Raw genomic sequence first — 15,942 nt, 5'->3', positions numbered from 1 at the left:
GGGGACAGCGTCTGCGGCAGCTGGAATCTGCTGGATGTCTTCGCAGAGGGACGGCTGTTCAGCTCCTAAGCGTACTGCACCATCGTTCGCGCTTTAGCAGCGATAATGGTATCAGTAGCTTCACCACCAAGGGACAGCAGCAGCGTACTGCCTGCAGCAGCAATGGGATGCACAACAGGGTGCACGGCAGCATACAACAGCACGACAGCTCATTGCTTAAGGCAGCGTTGGTAATATTTATACCTGACAGGTGCCGGGTTTGACGCAAGTTTGCTGGACATAAGACGTCAATTAAAGATGTCACTAGGAAGTGATAGCTATCAGTTGCTCATTAGAGTTCCATTACTAATCAAAACACATCAAGCGGGGATTTCCAGATTTGCTGAGTTTTTATCTTGTTGAAGAACTCGGAGTGTTAATCTAGGAATATCAGATAGTGACTTCTGCTCTGTCATTGCACTAATTAGTTGCAAAGGAAGTGGCAGAAAACTATGCTGGAATGTGGCTCTGTTCGTGTGAGGCCAGAGATGACTTTTCTGAATATCGCACTTGAACGGTTATGCCAAAATAGGGAATAAATGGATTTATAGCCGAATAGGGGCAAAAGGTCACAGTATCGATCAGGAACCTAGATAAACACGCAACAACTAGACAATATGAATTGTCTGGCTTGGAGACAGGAAACAAAGGATTGTTCATTTGAGAGGTGCATGTTTCAATCACCCCCTGGTATTCAAGTTGATCTAAGATCTCCCTGACTTGTTTTTTAGCTTCTTGCTTTATAGGATACTGCCGTTGGGCAGTTGGTTCACTTTTTAATTGGATTTTGTGAGGAGGTGAATCCTCATCCCATCCTACATGATTTTTATATAATGCAGGTGCCTGGGCTACTGCCCATTTCCTTGCATATGTATATTTTTTGTGAATCGGAATGTGATTCGAGAAGGCAGGCATAATCACTTCTTTGCCACGAGGGCACTCCCTGGCAAACTCTGGGGGCCAATCTTTTTCAGCTAACAGAATATCATAGCCTTTTGAGAGCTTATCCCAAAATAGACCCTTTATTTTCCTAGTCTTATCATCCTCTATACGCAATGTTATTTCGTATATTTTATGGGGCTCGCTAAGTCTGGTGTCGGCAGTTTCAACCTGAATTAATTCATTCGTGTCCACTGTCTCCTGACGACTCATCAAGATCTTGCGCGCTATACTGATTTCTGCTGCACTGTCCAACATTGTCAATGCCCACTCCCCGTTTTTCAACTGTGTCCTCAGTATTCTCGGCATGGTTGATTACTCTAATACTGGCTACCTTCTTTTTCTGAAATTGAGATTTTTTACTCTGAGCAGGTTCCTTGTCTTTGGACTTGGTGTGCTCTCCTGGGTCTGACCGTCCTCTTCTTTTCGAATTCTGTGGAAAAGATCGAGAGGGACGTGTATCAATACTTTGATATCTATCAGGTTTTTTCAGATTATCCGTATTTCTAAGGTTATATCTTTTCTCAGAGGGCTCCCTCTGGGGAGACTGGCGTTCTCGAGTCGGAGTTCTTTGCCTCCATCGAGGAGACCTTCCTCTGGACTGGAAAACTTTTTCCTTGGGAGTGGATTGTTTATTTCCATCCCAGCTCTTTTTAGGAGTGTTTAAATTATTTTTAATAAATAATTTTTCAGGATTTTCGAGTAGTTGGGGCTTTACTGTTTTCCCAACCAAGCTGTCTCTACCTAATTCTTCATAGCATTTTTCTATGATTTTTGCAAGCTCAACAGGATCTTCTATAACTGTTTCCTTCAACTTCTGGCGAATCGCCACAGATGCTGCTTCTCCTTTTATGTTGGCTAATAATATAGCCGAGACCTGCTTGAAGTCTTTCAGTAATTTCATACCTAGATTTAAAGCGGGCTCTGGACCGTATTCATTCTGAATCTGTTTTAGCACTTCTGGTATTACCGCCATAGACGGAACACCGTGTGTTTTTGTGTAAATGGATGCAAAGACTGTACCCCAAGTGTCGCAGTCCTCCACGTGTGGTGCGATTCCCATAGGAAGGCAGATTGTCAAGATTCTGTGTTTCTCAATAGGGGTAGTATCAGGAAATACTGCCTCTATTTGAGTGATTTTCTGTGCTAACCAGAAAGGAATTTGTTCCCGTTTTACGGGTGTTTTACCAAGACATGACTGTATGTTCTGTGGTGTGATTTTATTAGTGTTCCCCTGATGAGGGGTCAGCTGTGGTACATTAACAGCTGGTTGGACTGTTGCAGTCCGCATTACATATTGAACTAACTGCCTATGTATTTTAATTAATGTTTTTAGCTGTACTAACAGCTCTTCTTTTGACATTTTTACAATGTCCGGATGTGGTGTGTAGCTGGCTAGAACCGGCAACGTTGCTCCTGGTCTACCTAGTGGACCGAGCCTAGTTATGTGATCATTATGTTTTAGGGCGCCATTAAACCAGAGCAGGTGCTCTTGAAATTTAAGTGGAATTTCAATCTCCTCGAAAGGAGCGTACTCTTCCGGAGGTTTCTCTATTTTGTAATAGTGAAACTCTTTTGTTGTAGCGTTTACCGCTGGAAAGTTTATCCAGGAATAGAATACCTCTGTCTGCCGATACTCGTGAGCCTCTATCACGAAAATTACTGTACCACCTTGTGGTGTCAGTCCGTTCTCTATAAGTTTTAATGTTATAGATCTTCTTAAATGTGCCGGGATGATTATTGCACCCGGTACCATATCGTCGGAATCCTGCTGAGTCGCATTTACTGCGGCCCCAGTGGTTCCGTTTTCTCCTGGCAGTGTAAAAATGCAAGGTTTGCAGAGTAGGTCTCCAAGGAGACAAAGATTAGGTGCACAATATTTTGGAACACTGTATCCTTCAACGTTGAATAAACCAAAGCTTTACATCGGAATCTCTTCCTACTAAGGTCGGGCGGATTTTAACCTTTCACCCACTCCAGACGTCTATTGGAGTATTTACGGGAGAAAGGGGTGTGAAATATGCACGACTGAGTTACTCTAGCGTCTTGCGTTAGTTTATCGCCTTACCAAACGTTTGGGCGCCATGTAGTGTAGTTCCTAGTTTCCCACTAGGCCCTGCGCATTGGAATAACATAAACAGTAGTATCGACGTGGAACTGCGGATATTCCAGGCCTCCACTGACTATGCTAAACTTAATTGGGTGTGTTACCAACTAGCTCAGAGGTCACTGGAGACTTTCTTCTCTGCATGGGAAGTGATCAGCTTACCTGGCACAGACAAGAAGGGATTCAGCTTTCCAACAACCGTGCAACATGACAACTTTGCTCCTCAGATCAAGAGTCAATCTCTAGGGTTGTGTGAAACAATAGACAGGTATTTCACTCAGTCAGTTTAGTGCAGTTTACTTTCACGATATGTAGAGAATAGAGAGACGGGCGTTTGTCAATAAAGGGTTAACATTTATTGAACAGTCTTTCTTCTCGTACAAGAGAAATGTATTGCCACAATTGCAAGACTTGTTATTATAAAAAGTACGTACAGTAAGATAAGGATTGCGAAATAATACTGTAAAAGCATTGATATGGTTTCTTAGCCATACAATGGTTTAAAAGTAATAAAACATATATACAGTCATATATACATTAGGCTAACATACTCAACTGGTGCTTCTAACTAAGCCTACCCCAGTGTGCCTGACCTAAGCCTAACACGTGGAAGGGGAGTAAGTAAGTAGCTTTAAGTTAAGTTGGTTTTGCCAAGGTTTGCTTCAAGAATTCTCGTCTAAGGGTTTAGTCAACACCATACCTCTGAATAGAATCATGGAGGTCTGGTATCTCCTTCAGGGGGCACTCAATATCCCAGTCACCCGCGAGGGCAGACCGGAAACGCTGGAGCTGGATTTCTCTGCAGGAGAAAGGCAGCGGCTCTCTTCAACGCGTCGGGAGGAGGAGGCGGGGGACAGCGTCCGCGGCAGCTGGAATCTGCTGGATGTCTTCGCAGAGGGACGGCTGTTCAGCTCCTAAGCGTACTGCACCATCGTTCGCGCTTTAGCAGCGATAATGGTATCAGTAGCTTCACCACCAAGGGACAGCAGCAGCGTACTGCCTGCAGCAGCAATGGGATGCACAACAGGGTACACGGCAGCATACAACAGCACGACAGCTCATTGCTTAAGGCAGCGTTGGTAATATTTATACCTGACAGGTGCCGGGTTTGACGCAAGTTTGCTGGACATAAGACGTCAATTAAAGATGTCACTAGGAAGTGATAGCTATCAGTTGCTCATTAGAGTTCCATTACTAATCAAAACACAGCAAGCAGGGATTTCCAGGTTTGCTGAGTTTTTATCTTGTTGAAGAACTCGGAGTGTTAATCTAGGAATATCAGATAGTGACTTCTGCTCTGTCATTGCACTAATTGGTTGCAAAGGAAGTGGCAGAGAACTATGCTGGAATGTGGCTCTGTTCGTGTGAGGCCAGAGATGACTTTTCTGAATATCGCACTTGAACGGTTATGCCAATATAGGGAATAAATGGATTTATAGCCGAATAGGGGCATAAGGTCACAGTATTGATCAGGAACCTAGATAAACACGCAACAATTATTCTTATGACTTAAAATGCCCTAACACACATGAGGGCGTATTTACAAGGCCCTTGCACCACGTTTGCGTCACTTTTAACATGGGGAAAATGACATGCAAGTGGCTCAAACTCCTTATAATTATGCCCCATGATGGCTATGAAACTCTAGCAGTACATATAAAGAAACCTAAATTACTTTAAGAATCGTTTTTAAACACATCAAGTAAGCAAATTCTTCTCCCTGATTCATGGGGCAAGTGACTTAAAATGCCCTAACACACATGAGAGCGTATTTACAAAGCCCTTGCACCACTTTTGCGTCACTTTTAACATGGAGAAAATAACGTGAAAGTGGCTGCAAGGCTTTGTAAATATGCCCCATGCTGGCTATAAAACTCTAGCACTACATATCAAAAAACCGAAATGACTTCAAGAAACGTTTTTAAACACATAAAGTAAGCAAATTATTCTCCCAAATTCATGGAGAAGTGACTTAAAATGCCCTAACACACATGAGGGCGTATTTACAAGGCCCTTGCACCACTTTTGCGTCACATTTAACATGGGGTAAATAACGTGAAAGTGGCTCAAAGTCCTTATAAATATGTCCCATGCTGACTATGAAACTCTAGCAGTACATATCAAGAGACCTAAATGACTTCAAGAAACGTTTTTAAACACATCAAGTAAGCAAAATATTCAACCCCATTCCTGGGGAAGTGACTTAAAATGCCCTAACACACATGAGGGCGTATTTACAAGGCATACTAGTCTCTATCTAAATTAAATAAATATTTTCACTCCTTAGCAAATGTTTTTTGAATTTCAAAACAGTCTCAGACACACACAAATTTTTCTTTAGCAGAGCAAAGGGTATGCACTCCAGAGGCTGCAACCAGATTATTCTCCCAGATTCATGGAGAAGTGACTTAAAATGCCGTAACACACATGAGGGCAGATTTACAAGACCCTTGCACCACTTTTGCGTCACTTTTAACATGGAGAAAATAACGTGAAAGTGGCTCAAAGTCCTTATAAATATGCCCCATGCTGACTATGAAACTCTAGCAGTACATATCAAGAAACCTAAATGACTTCAAGAAACGTTTTTAAACACATCAAATAAGCAAATTATTCAACCCCATTCATGGGGAAGTGACTTAAAATGCCCTAACACACATGAGGGCGTATTTACAAGGCATACTAGTCTAAATTAAATGAATTTTTTTTCTCTGTAGCAAATGCTTTTTGAATTTCAAAACAGTCTCAGACACTCACCAATTTTTCTTTAGCAGAGCAAAGAGTATGCACTCCAGAGGCTGCAACCAGATTATTCTCCCAGATTCATGGAGAAGTGACTTAAAATGCCCTAACACACATGGGGGCGTATTTACAAGGCCCTTGCACCACTTTTGCTGGAAAATAATGTGAAAGTGACTCAAAGGCCTTGTAAATATTTTATTTTTTATTTTAGCGATTTGTAAAGCGCCTGGTGACCCGAGGGCATCCCCGCGCTATAATAATTATGAAGATCTGAGGACAGAAAAGGAGGGACTCTATTTAGGGAACAACAGCGTTTTCAGTTTTTTCCTAAAAATCAGATGATTAGGTTCAAGCCGGAGGGAGCGGGGAAGTGCGTTCCATCTGGTGGATGCTTTAACCGAGAAGCGACGGCCGCCAGTACGTGTCTTCCGCTGTCTGGGGATATTGGCCAGGTTCTCATTCTCCGAGCGAAGGGACCTGGGCGCTTTGTAGGAAGTGACCAGGTCTCTCAGAATGGCAGGGCCAGACCCATTAAGCAGTTTATGTGCAGTGCACAGGGCCTTAAATTCGACCCTTTGGCGTATTGGAAGCCAGTGGAGAGCTTGGATTGCTGGTTTGGCTGATACTTTGGAAGGGAGATTCCAGAGTAACCGGGCGGCTGCGTTCTGCGTACGCTGGAGTTTAGCCATGGTAGCTTCTTGGGCTCCGAGGTATACCATGTTGCTGTAGTCCAGCCGCGCAAGCACTAGTCCCTGGACCAGGAGTTTCCTGGATAGGGGAGGAAGTAATGGAAGGATTTTCCAAATGGAGCGCATTAGGCCAAAGCAGGTCCCTGCTGTCTTGGTAGCTTGAGTTTTCATCGACAGCTCGGGTTCTAGCCATACTCCTAAAGTTTTAATTTCTGGTTTCGGGGCGGGGATTTCCCTGAATTCATCTGACCAGACGGATGGAGGGATGGTGGTCCATTGCTTACCCAGAAGCATAACTTCAGTCTTTGAGCCATTTAATTTGAGCGATGACACACACATCCATTTGTGGATATTTTTAAGGCAGTTTTGCAGATTGTCTGGGTATTTGTCCAGTTGGGAAAGTGAGACGACTAATTGGGTGTCGTCTGCATAGCTTATTATTTTAATCCCGAAGGGGGTAACCACATCTTTGAGAGGGGCCATGTAAGCATTAAATAGGGTTGGGCTTAATGATGACCCCTGAGGGACCCCACTCATGAGGGGGAGGGTGGCAGAATGGAAATTGCCATCCCACACCTGGAACGAGCGCCCTGAGAGGAAAGACTCTATCCATCTGAGCGCTGAACCTGCAATCCCTGCCGCAGCCAGCCGATGAAGTAGGACATGATGGTTAACTGTGTCAAAGGCTGCGCTTAAATCCAGGAGGATCACTGCCACTGATCCTCCTGAATCCAGGATGCACCTCGCCTCCTCGATAACAGCGAGAAGGGCAGAGTCCGTGCCATGGCCCGGGCGAAACCCAGTCTGGGACTGTCGTAAGATATTGTTGGCTTCTAGGTATTGTGACAGTTGGCCATTGACCAATTTCTCAGCCATTTTACTGATACAAGGGAGGAGTGAAATTGGTCGGTGGTTCACCATGTCGGCTGGATCCAGCTGGGGTTTCTTTAGGAGTGCTTTAACCACTGCACTTTTCCAGCTGGGGGGGACCGAGCCTTGAGAGAGCGAAATGTTTATGAGCTCCGTGATTGTGGGCACGATGACCGGGGCTACAGTTTTAAGGAATCTGATAGGGCGGGATCTAAAGGGGAGCCGCTTTTCATTTTGGCCATAGTGGTGTCTACCTCGTTCCTTGTTACTGCCCTAAAAGAAGTGAGCTGAGGAAGCAAACTGCTTATTGTTTGATTAGTGGATGCCTCATTGTCCATATGGTTCGACAGGCCGAGAGGGGGCAGAGAAGTTAAGATGCGGTCGATTTTAGCATTAAAATAGTTGGCCAACTCATCACTTCTGTCTGCCGTGGGTGTGTTGGATAAGGTGGAGCAGGTGTTTTCAATAACTCTTTTAAAATGAGATAAGATTCCCTTGCCGAGTTATTGGAGTTTTTAATTCTTGTGTCATAATGAGAGGCTTTCGCCAGCTTCAGGGTAGATTTGTATATTCTCACCGACCGCTGATATGCATCCTTGCTGGCGTGCTGCCAGTCTTTCCTCCATAGCCGTTCTGCTTTCTTGCAGTGTTTACGGAGAGACCGGAGTTCCGGAGTGCTGGCTATGAAACTCTAGCAGTACATATCAAGAAACCTAAATGACTTCAATAAACGTTTTTAAACACATCAAGTAAGCAAATTATTCTCCCTGAATCATGGGACAAGTGAAATATTTGTTTAAAGAAGCAGACACCATTTTTTCCTTCTCTTAAATTTAAAAAGCATTGCTTTTCCATAAAAACGATTTTCAAGTCATAATTTGAAAACACAGCACAGCTCCTATGTACAAGCACACCCTGTCAGTACTAATACTTCACATTATCTCCAATTACAATTTCTCAAAGAAACAAAATCTTGTTGTAAAACATTTGACACAAAGCAACATTTTAAATACACAACTTTCTTCCTAATTTTCTCCCTAAAGCATACTAGTCTCTATCTAAATTAAATGAATCTTTTCTCACCTTAGCAAATGCTTTTTGAATTTCAAAACAGTCTCAGACACGCACCAATTTTTCTTTGGCAGAGCAAAGGGTATACACTCCAGAGGCTGCAACCAACAATGGCACAGAAATGCTGTTATTCATCACACATATCTCTCATGTCACCCAATCAAAACTCTTCCCTCACTTTTTTTCAAATCAACACCCTTCCCCCCTCTGCCCTTTCTGCCTTTTTTCCATAGCAACTACCTCCTGAAAGACCTCTCATGTTTACAAGTTCACACAACAATGTTTCAAATGAACTCTGAACTCTCAGTACACCTGCTTATCCAATGCAATGTTTCTTAAAATGATTTTTTCTTAACCATTCGAATTACATCTTTCAAATAACACATCCATGCACCCTAACTTTCTGTTTTCAGCAAACAAAAACCACCAATCACTGCTACTGAATCATTAGCACTAAAACTCCACAATTTTTTTCATTACAAACTCCTACTGTTCCAACTGCTATTTCATTCCCACACTTCATCTGACTGCAGCAGAACCTCCTTTCACCATGTTTTCTGTCTGGATTCTTGGACATAGCTACATCCACTGGGCTCACAGGTATGCTGATAACAGAAATTTACACAACCTCAATTTACAAAATGTGGAAATCAAATGGATTGGCCAAAGAGGATTGAAATGTCACCAATTGATACCATTGGTAACAACCTTTTTGCATCTGCCAAACCCTGACCTCATATTAGTGCACTGTGGAGGAAATGATTTGGGCACTTTGACTGGGGTTGGTCTGGAAATGCTTTTAAAGGACACCTTTGAGCAATTGATGGCACTTTTTCCTCAAACTGCCTTGGTATATTCCAATATATGCCAAAGACAGAAATGGAGGTGGTCCAATCAATTTTGTCCACAAATTGAGAAAGCGAGGAAGCATGGAAATAAGTCTGTTTCAGCTTACATGAGAGACCATGGAATGGGCGCCATCTACAACAATAACTTGCATTACTACATGCAAGATATCTACAGAGGAGATGGTGTGCACTTCACAGATGAGGGGAACAGAGTTTTCATCCCGAATTTTAGACGGTGTATTGGAAACTACTTATAAGTACCTAAATCTTCCACAGACCCAAAGCTCTTTTCAGAGCTTCCCTAACTATGATTACTCTATCTAAATTTTAAATGTAACTTTTTTTTTACTAATTTTCACGATTTACGCTTTCCGGAGCGCTACTCGGTTCGCGCTCCGGACGCTAACCGCGCGAAAATTTGATTTTTTTTTCTTTTTTAGACATATATAGGCCTCTTCATCCACCCTCACAAAACCTAGGGGGTCAAGATATGTCTCCCTGGCCCCCTTTTACACAAACTCAGCATTGTTTATCATCCATCTTGTGTCCAAATTAGACCTTAACGCAAGATGGTGGACTCCCGTTGCGCTACCGGTAAGCTACCCGGTTCGCGTACCAGGTAGTGCTTCAAATTTTTTTTTAATTGTATTTTTATGCCTGCGGGGCCTTCAATAGCCCCCATATCAATCCTATGGGGTCAAGAGGGGTCTACCTTGCACCCTTTCATTCATTTCCCCCTTTGTTTATTTCCACCTCTTGTCTCTTGATCCTAACGAGAGACAAAATGGCGGCCGCTCCGAACTGTTTAGAATGTTCACAGTCACCAGAGAGCCAATCCGATTCTCCACGCGAAGTTCCGCTACGCGGCTGGTACGCGAACCGGGGCGCTAACCGGGACGCTGTCATAGATATATATATTTTTTTGAACGTTAATTTCTCAAAATCCACTGGAGCACATATCTTGAGACCTAGCAAAGGCACACTGGGCTACCAGTCCCTACAATTTTGCCAAGTTTCATAAAAATCCATTTAGCTGTTCGAGCTAAAAGTGAGTCCAACCGCCCTATGGAAATTAACATGGGGAAAACACGTTTTGGGACCCCCCTTTTATCTCGGCCCCCGCTTGACGAATCCCTCCCAAACTTTCAGGGCATGCTCAGAAAGAAAATGTGCCATTTTCCTGAAAATTTCGGCCAATTCCGTCCTTCAACGCCAAAGTTATTCAACATAGAATTTTCAGAAATCCCTATTCAAAAAAATCCTAACTATATATACCTACTGGCGACCGCCAGTAGGTAATATATACATATATATATGAACTAAGATAATGATGAAATGACCCCAAAGCTGGCACCAAAGTTCAAAAACGCCTTCTTGGGTCCCCTTGTACCGCTGCAGCCCTTCTGTACATTAAGAAAATAAGCGGGGGCAGCTATGAGGCGACATACTAGAGGCTAAATACCTCTTTCCGCGTGGCAAACATAGGACTTCTTGATCCCTTGAACCTCCAAAGTGCAGCAAAGCAGAGCGGTGCTAGCGTCGTCCGGGTCACTTAAGCAGCCGGGCCATCGGTACTGCACTTCTGTCTACCGCAAATATAACATACATCTCACTCCAAAGAGAAAGCAGATGCCAGAGGGGGATCCTTTGTAGACACTTTATTGCTGATGTACACTGCTCAGTGGCGGCAAATGCGTTTCGGCGTAATATATATATTATATACAAAACGCCAACACCAACATCCTATTTTCTTGTGTAACGTTCTGTATGTGCAACATCCCTACAACAGTAGTAGTATGTCCTATACTATCAAAATAGTAAAATCTGGTTGGGCATTTGTTGACGGGAATTGTCGAACAGCCTCACGATTTACAAAGACACAAGATCAATAAGAACAAAAGTAGTACAAGAGGACAAGACAAAGGACTAGACTCAATGGCTTGAGCTACATGGGTAGAGACTGGGTGATTAGAGTATTGCAAGTAGGGTGTATGGTGAATTTATATGTGCTAGGGGATTGGCATAAGTAAACATGGTGGCGGAGCCTAACCCCCAGAAAATAACAACAAAAGAGTGTTCTAGTGCAGGTAGGGTGGGGGTCTGCACTGAGCACAAGGAGTCAAACACAAGCCCATTAGGTTTGTTAATAAAGCCCTCACTCACCGACCTGGTCGGTGACTTGCTTCATCATCGGGCCCCACCGGGTGTGACCGAATGTCACCCCGGTGTGCTGCAACGCCAGAGTTACTGCGGAGCTGGTCTTGTGAGGTTGGAGGGGCTATGTGATAAATACCGTGAGAAGTGTAAGGAGTGGTGGTTTAAAATTGTCTTGTATGTATCAAAAATTATTTAATAGCTGATCATCAAGGGCAAGATAAAAAATGTGTCGATAAACAAGGCCAACTAATTGGATGGTCTTGTACCGATAACATTAAGTGGAAGTGTGGTTGGTCAACATGTTTCTGCCCAAAGCGGTATAGTTAACCAGGCATTCGTCAGGACCTAAAGTATAAACCCCGGCGGTATGAGCACGCTAAGGCCCACCCGACCGAAGGCCTTGAAAGTGAAAAATTGTGTCTGGAAGTAAAAAGAGGGGGGCTCCACTGACCAGAGGCGGGAAGCACACAACCTCGGGTCTCCAAAAATATAGAGACCAAAATTAAAACCTGTGAAGATAAAAGGTACAAACAGACATACAGAGAGACAAACAAAAAAGGGTTAAAATCATTTGTCATTGCGGCTCATGAATTAAAGCCTGTGACTAGTGCTCAGAGTGCTTGGGGGTGCACAACTCGTACAAATAAGCAGAGGTGCGTGGTTCTGCCTGTGGTCTAGACAGGATCGTATAACATTAAACTTTTAGTTCGTGACTGAACAGGCTCACTGGTGTACTATTTGGATTGTCAACAGTGCACGTGAGCTTGGCCATTTGTGAGAGTAAGAGATGGGGGAATAGCGATGTGGTGGGCAATCGTACACATCTCTGACACTCGAACGATCAATGGGCCAAAGGCCAGTGATCAATCAATCAAATGTTTCAAGGGTGAAAAGAGAAAGTTCTCACTTCACAGGGGGTGAAATTGCACCCCATAGACCTCAGGAGGGGGGAGGCAGCGCTTTTTGGCACATCCTGTAGAGGAAAAAGGGGAGCAAGAAGGGAACAAGGGACAAAACACAGTCAGTTTGCTGAAAAGAGTACTTATCTCATAGGGTCTGTGGTGCTCACAGGTACACTCATGCCCACTATGCCAGTCTCCCGCTGATACACCTGCTCAGCCCTCGGAACCGGGTCTCGCCGATCCAGGCTGGAGTGGTGTGAGACTATTTATAGAAAAAGGGGGAGGCTGAGTAGGGCTTCCGGGTCCGGAAGGTGTGTGTGATGCGCATGCGTCAACATGGATGGAGTAGAGCGTAAACCAACTTAAAAGAGTCGTACCCATTTCCGGGTCTGAAGGTTGGTAATGCGCATGCGTGGTTTGGGTCGGGTTTTGTAAAAGGCAGATTTACAATAAAGTTATTTTAGAACAGAGGCCCAGGGAATGTCATCATTAAGACCAGTTATATGGGTTCCCAAGCGGTATACCCATCTCTGTTCCTTTTCAAACAGTCTATCTGGGATGTTAGAGCCTCCGGTGATTTGTTCAATCACAGTCCATCTCAGATCGTTTGTGGTGTGATTGTTCCGTAAAAAGTGATCGTTCATTTTGGTCGTAGCTTTCTTGCACCTGATATTGCTCCTATGTTCACATACCCTCTGCTTCACCTTTCTCGTGGTCATACCAACGTAACGGAGAGAGCAGGGGCATGTGACAAGGTAGACAACATTGATGGAATTGCAGTTGGTATGTGCTTTCTGGTGCCAAGTTCTCCCTGGTTCCAGGTCAAGGGTTTTAGCTGGAGTTGTCAGGTGGCAAACACGATGGAGCATCAGGATTGCAAACTAAGCCTCAGGAGAGCCAACGCTATGCACAGAGCATGAGCAGGCATTGTGCCAATTCCTGTGGTACCGATTCAGAAAAGGGGGTGGTGATGAACAGAGTGTCTGAATTAAGCAGACCACTCTTACCCAGTCCAAGGATCAGGGCTTGATCCATCACCGTTATTTATCTCACTGCACCATCCCAGCTCAGAACCTGGCTATATGCAAATCAGTCTGTCCCTGGCCCAGTGCATCATGGGAACAGGGCAGACTAAACTACCAAGCCAATTCTTCACCAGAAAGGAGACAAGCTACCTGTGGTACCAGTCTTCTTTGCTATTGGATCCCCACCGCCTTTGCTCTAGTACTCTGGGTTTCCACCCATTCCGGGCCACTGGCTAGCAGGAATACTGCACAGAAGCCTAGAAAACCTAGTCCAGGAGTTTGGAATTCTAATTGTGGTATACTGCATTCTCATTCAGTGGACTATTTCCCAGGTTGTTGTTCTCTGGATCAAGGACTTCTGACTGTTGGATCTCAGGAGTCCCTTCCACTGGATCACTTAAAAAGAGCTGCTGTGTCTGTGGAACACCGGTACAAAAAGGCCCAGAATCATATCTGCAAGATATTCCCAGCCCCACAGCTGGATAATTAACTTACGGCGGATAGAATCTACAGATTTCTGTAAGCGTAAGCACAGTGGACAGAGCCGGCATACACCAGTCAGGGGTGCAACTAGAGACACATTTCGGGGGAATTTGATACAAATTTCAGAGCAGGGCTGATTCTTCCAGTCATAGGCAGAGTGGAGATGGTCGTGCCAGTCCCCCGCCTGCTGCGGGAACCGGCATTGCTTTTGGGCAAGGGGAGCCGCTAACATGCAGCTTTCCTTGTCCAAAAGCAATCCTGCTTTGCTTCGTTGAAGCAAGAGCAGGTTTTCCTGCTCTTGCTTCAATGAGTTCTCACAGGGGAAACCCAATAAACCCTTGTAGGCTTGGGCAGTTTATGGTTCAAAACATAAGGTGCTACAACGGACTTATTTCAAAGACGTTGACTCTTAGTCGGCGAGTGGTATCTCTATTTCACACTCTTAAGTATCCAGAGGATATCTAATTTGTTTCAAACACAGCAAAAATGCATGGAAGGTGCAGATAAAAATAGAGCTAGAGAAGGAAGGTTTGTTCTGAAATAAATCTTTACTTAGTAAAAATGACAAGGGATGTAAACATAAATCAATTCAAGCAAAAAGGTCATGAACAAAGAAAGACAAAGAATTTTTTCTATGGTTCATAACCATGTATATCAGCTCCAAATAATTCAAGCAAACAACCCAAATTAAACAATAAAACATGGTTGTGAGTTGGCGTCTAACAACAGCGATGAAGGAGATGATAGCAAGATGTCGACGTTTCGGTCTTTGTTGTGTTCATCGATAAGACCATCATCAGGACGATGTTATGTTTCAATGCTGAAAACAACTCCCTATGTAAAAATAAATCAATTATTATCGACTGGTAAAAACAAATTAAATTAACAATTTTCATGAACCCTACAAAAGCTCTATACACATATAACATAAAAGTTAAGGACAGTATCAACCCCATCCCGGTGATACCTCCATTCAGTCTAAAAATCAACGAGCAGTCAATATGACCGAGTACAAGTTTGTGCGGATATTAGGTATAATAACCTAACTAAATCACTCCATCAAACATTTATAAATGATCTTAGTTTAAAAAAAGGGGTATATAACCTCTATTAGGTGGATCAAAAGCAAGAAATTCTGTGTCATTCAAAGACTTGGAAAAGACTTAACCTTAGTGGACTCACTTGTACATGTACATTCTTCCTTATGTATCAAGACATCTTTATCAGGACATTTTCACAAATGATCTAATGACACACTTCTTGAAATGTACATCTTGTAGGCACAACAACAGTGTCTTGAGTTAGCAATAATTAAGAGATCACATTACAACAGCTCTGAACAAATCCTCTGTACTTAGGAACAAGACTGCATTTTTGTATCCAGAACAAAAGATAATGGCACCAACATATATGTAATCGAGTTTGTCATCATAAATCGCATTGTCCTCTCACAACATAGAGCATAAAAATAGAGCTCTGGGCATGTGTATTATCAAAAACAAGTAACATACCAAAGAGTACTTAGGGGGGCCGCGTTTAGGTGTTCCAGCGGTCTGTGAAGCAATCTATGGGGAGAACGTAACATGTCTTGCTACACTTTTTGGCACAACTGATGAATGCTTGCTTTTTAATTTTCACCATTTTTCTCAAAACAGACAGAAGCTTCCCTTCTACGAACAAGAGCAAGATCAGATCATGATCACTTGGACGGAGATAGATCTAAATAAATATAGTACCCTAGGATGAACATTCACCTCTAAAATATTACCTCTACTATTAGGGTAAAGTGAAATCGATCCCCTCTCTCCAAAGAGTCACTAATATTACGCATTAATACAACCCAATTAGCATCCACTAATTCTGTTATCCATGTCCTAATTTTTATGCCTAAATATGTGACTTCACTGACCACTCTGGGTCTCAGTACATTAAAATTTGTGTTTTGGCAACATTCAATTTAATTCGAGTGCTAACCGCTCGATCACTTGGAGTGCTGTAGCCGGATCATCAGAAGTCACGGTTATATCATCTACATATTCAAATACTGAGTGAGGTACATCCTGTACAATG

Source organism: Lissotriton vulgaris, chromosome 6 (genome assembly GCF_964263255.1).
Source record: "Lissotriton vulgaris chromosome 6, aLisVul1.2, whole genome shotgun sequence".
Lineage (NCBI taxonomy): Eukaryota > Metazoa > Chordata > Amphibia > Caudata > Salamandridae > Lissotriton > Lissotriton vulgaris.
Note: the sequence above shows the minus strand (reverse complement) of the source record.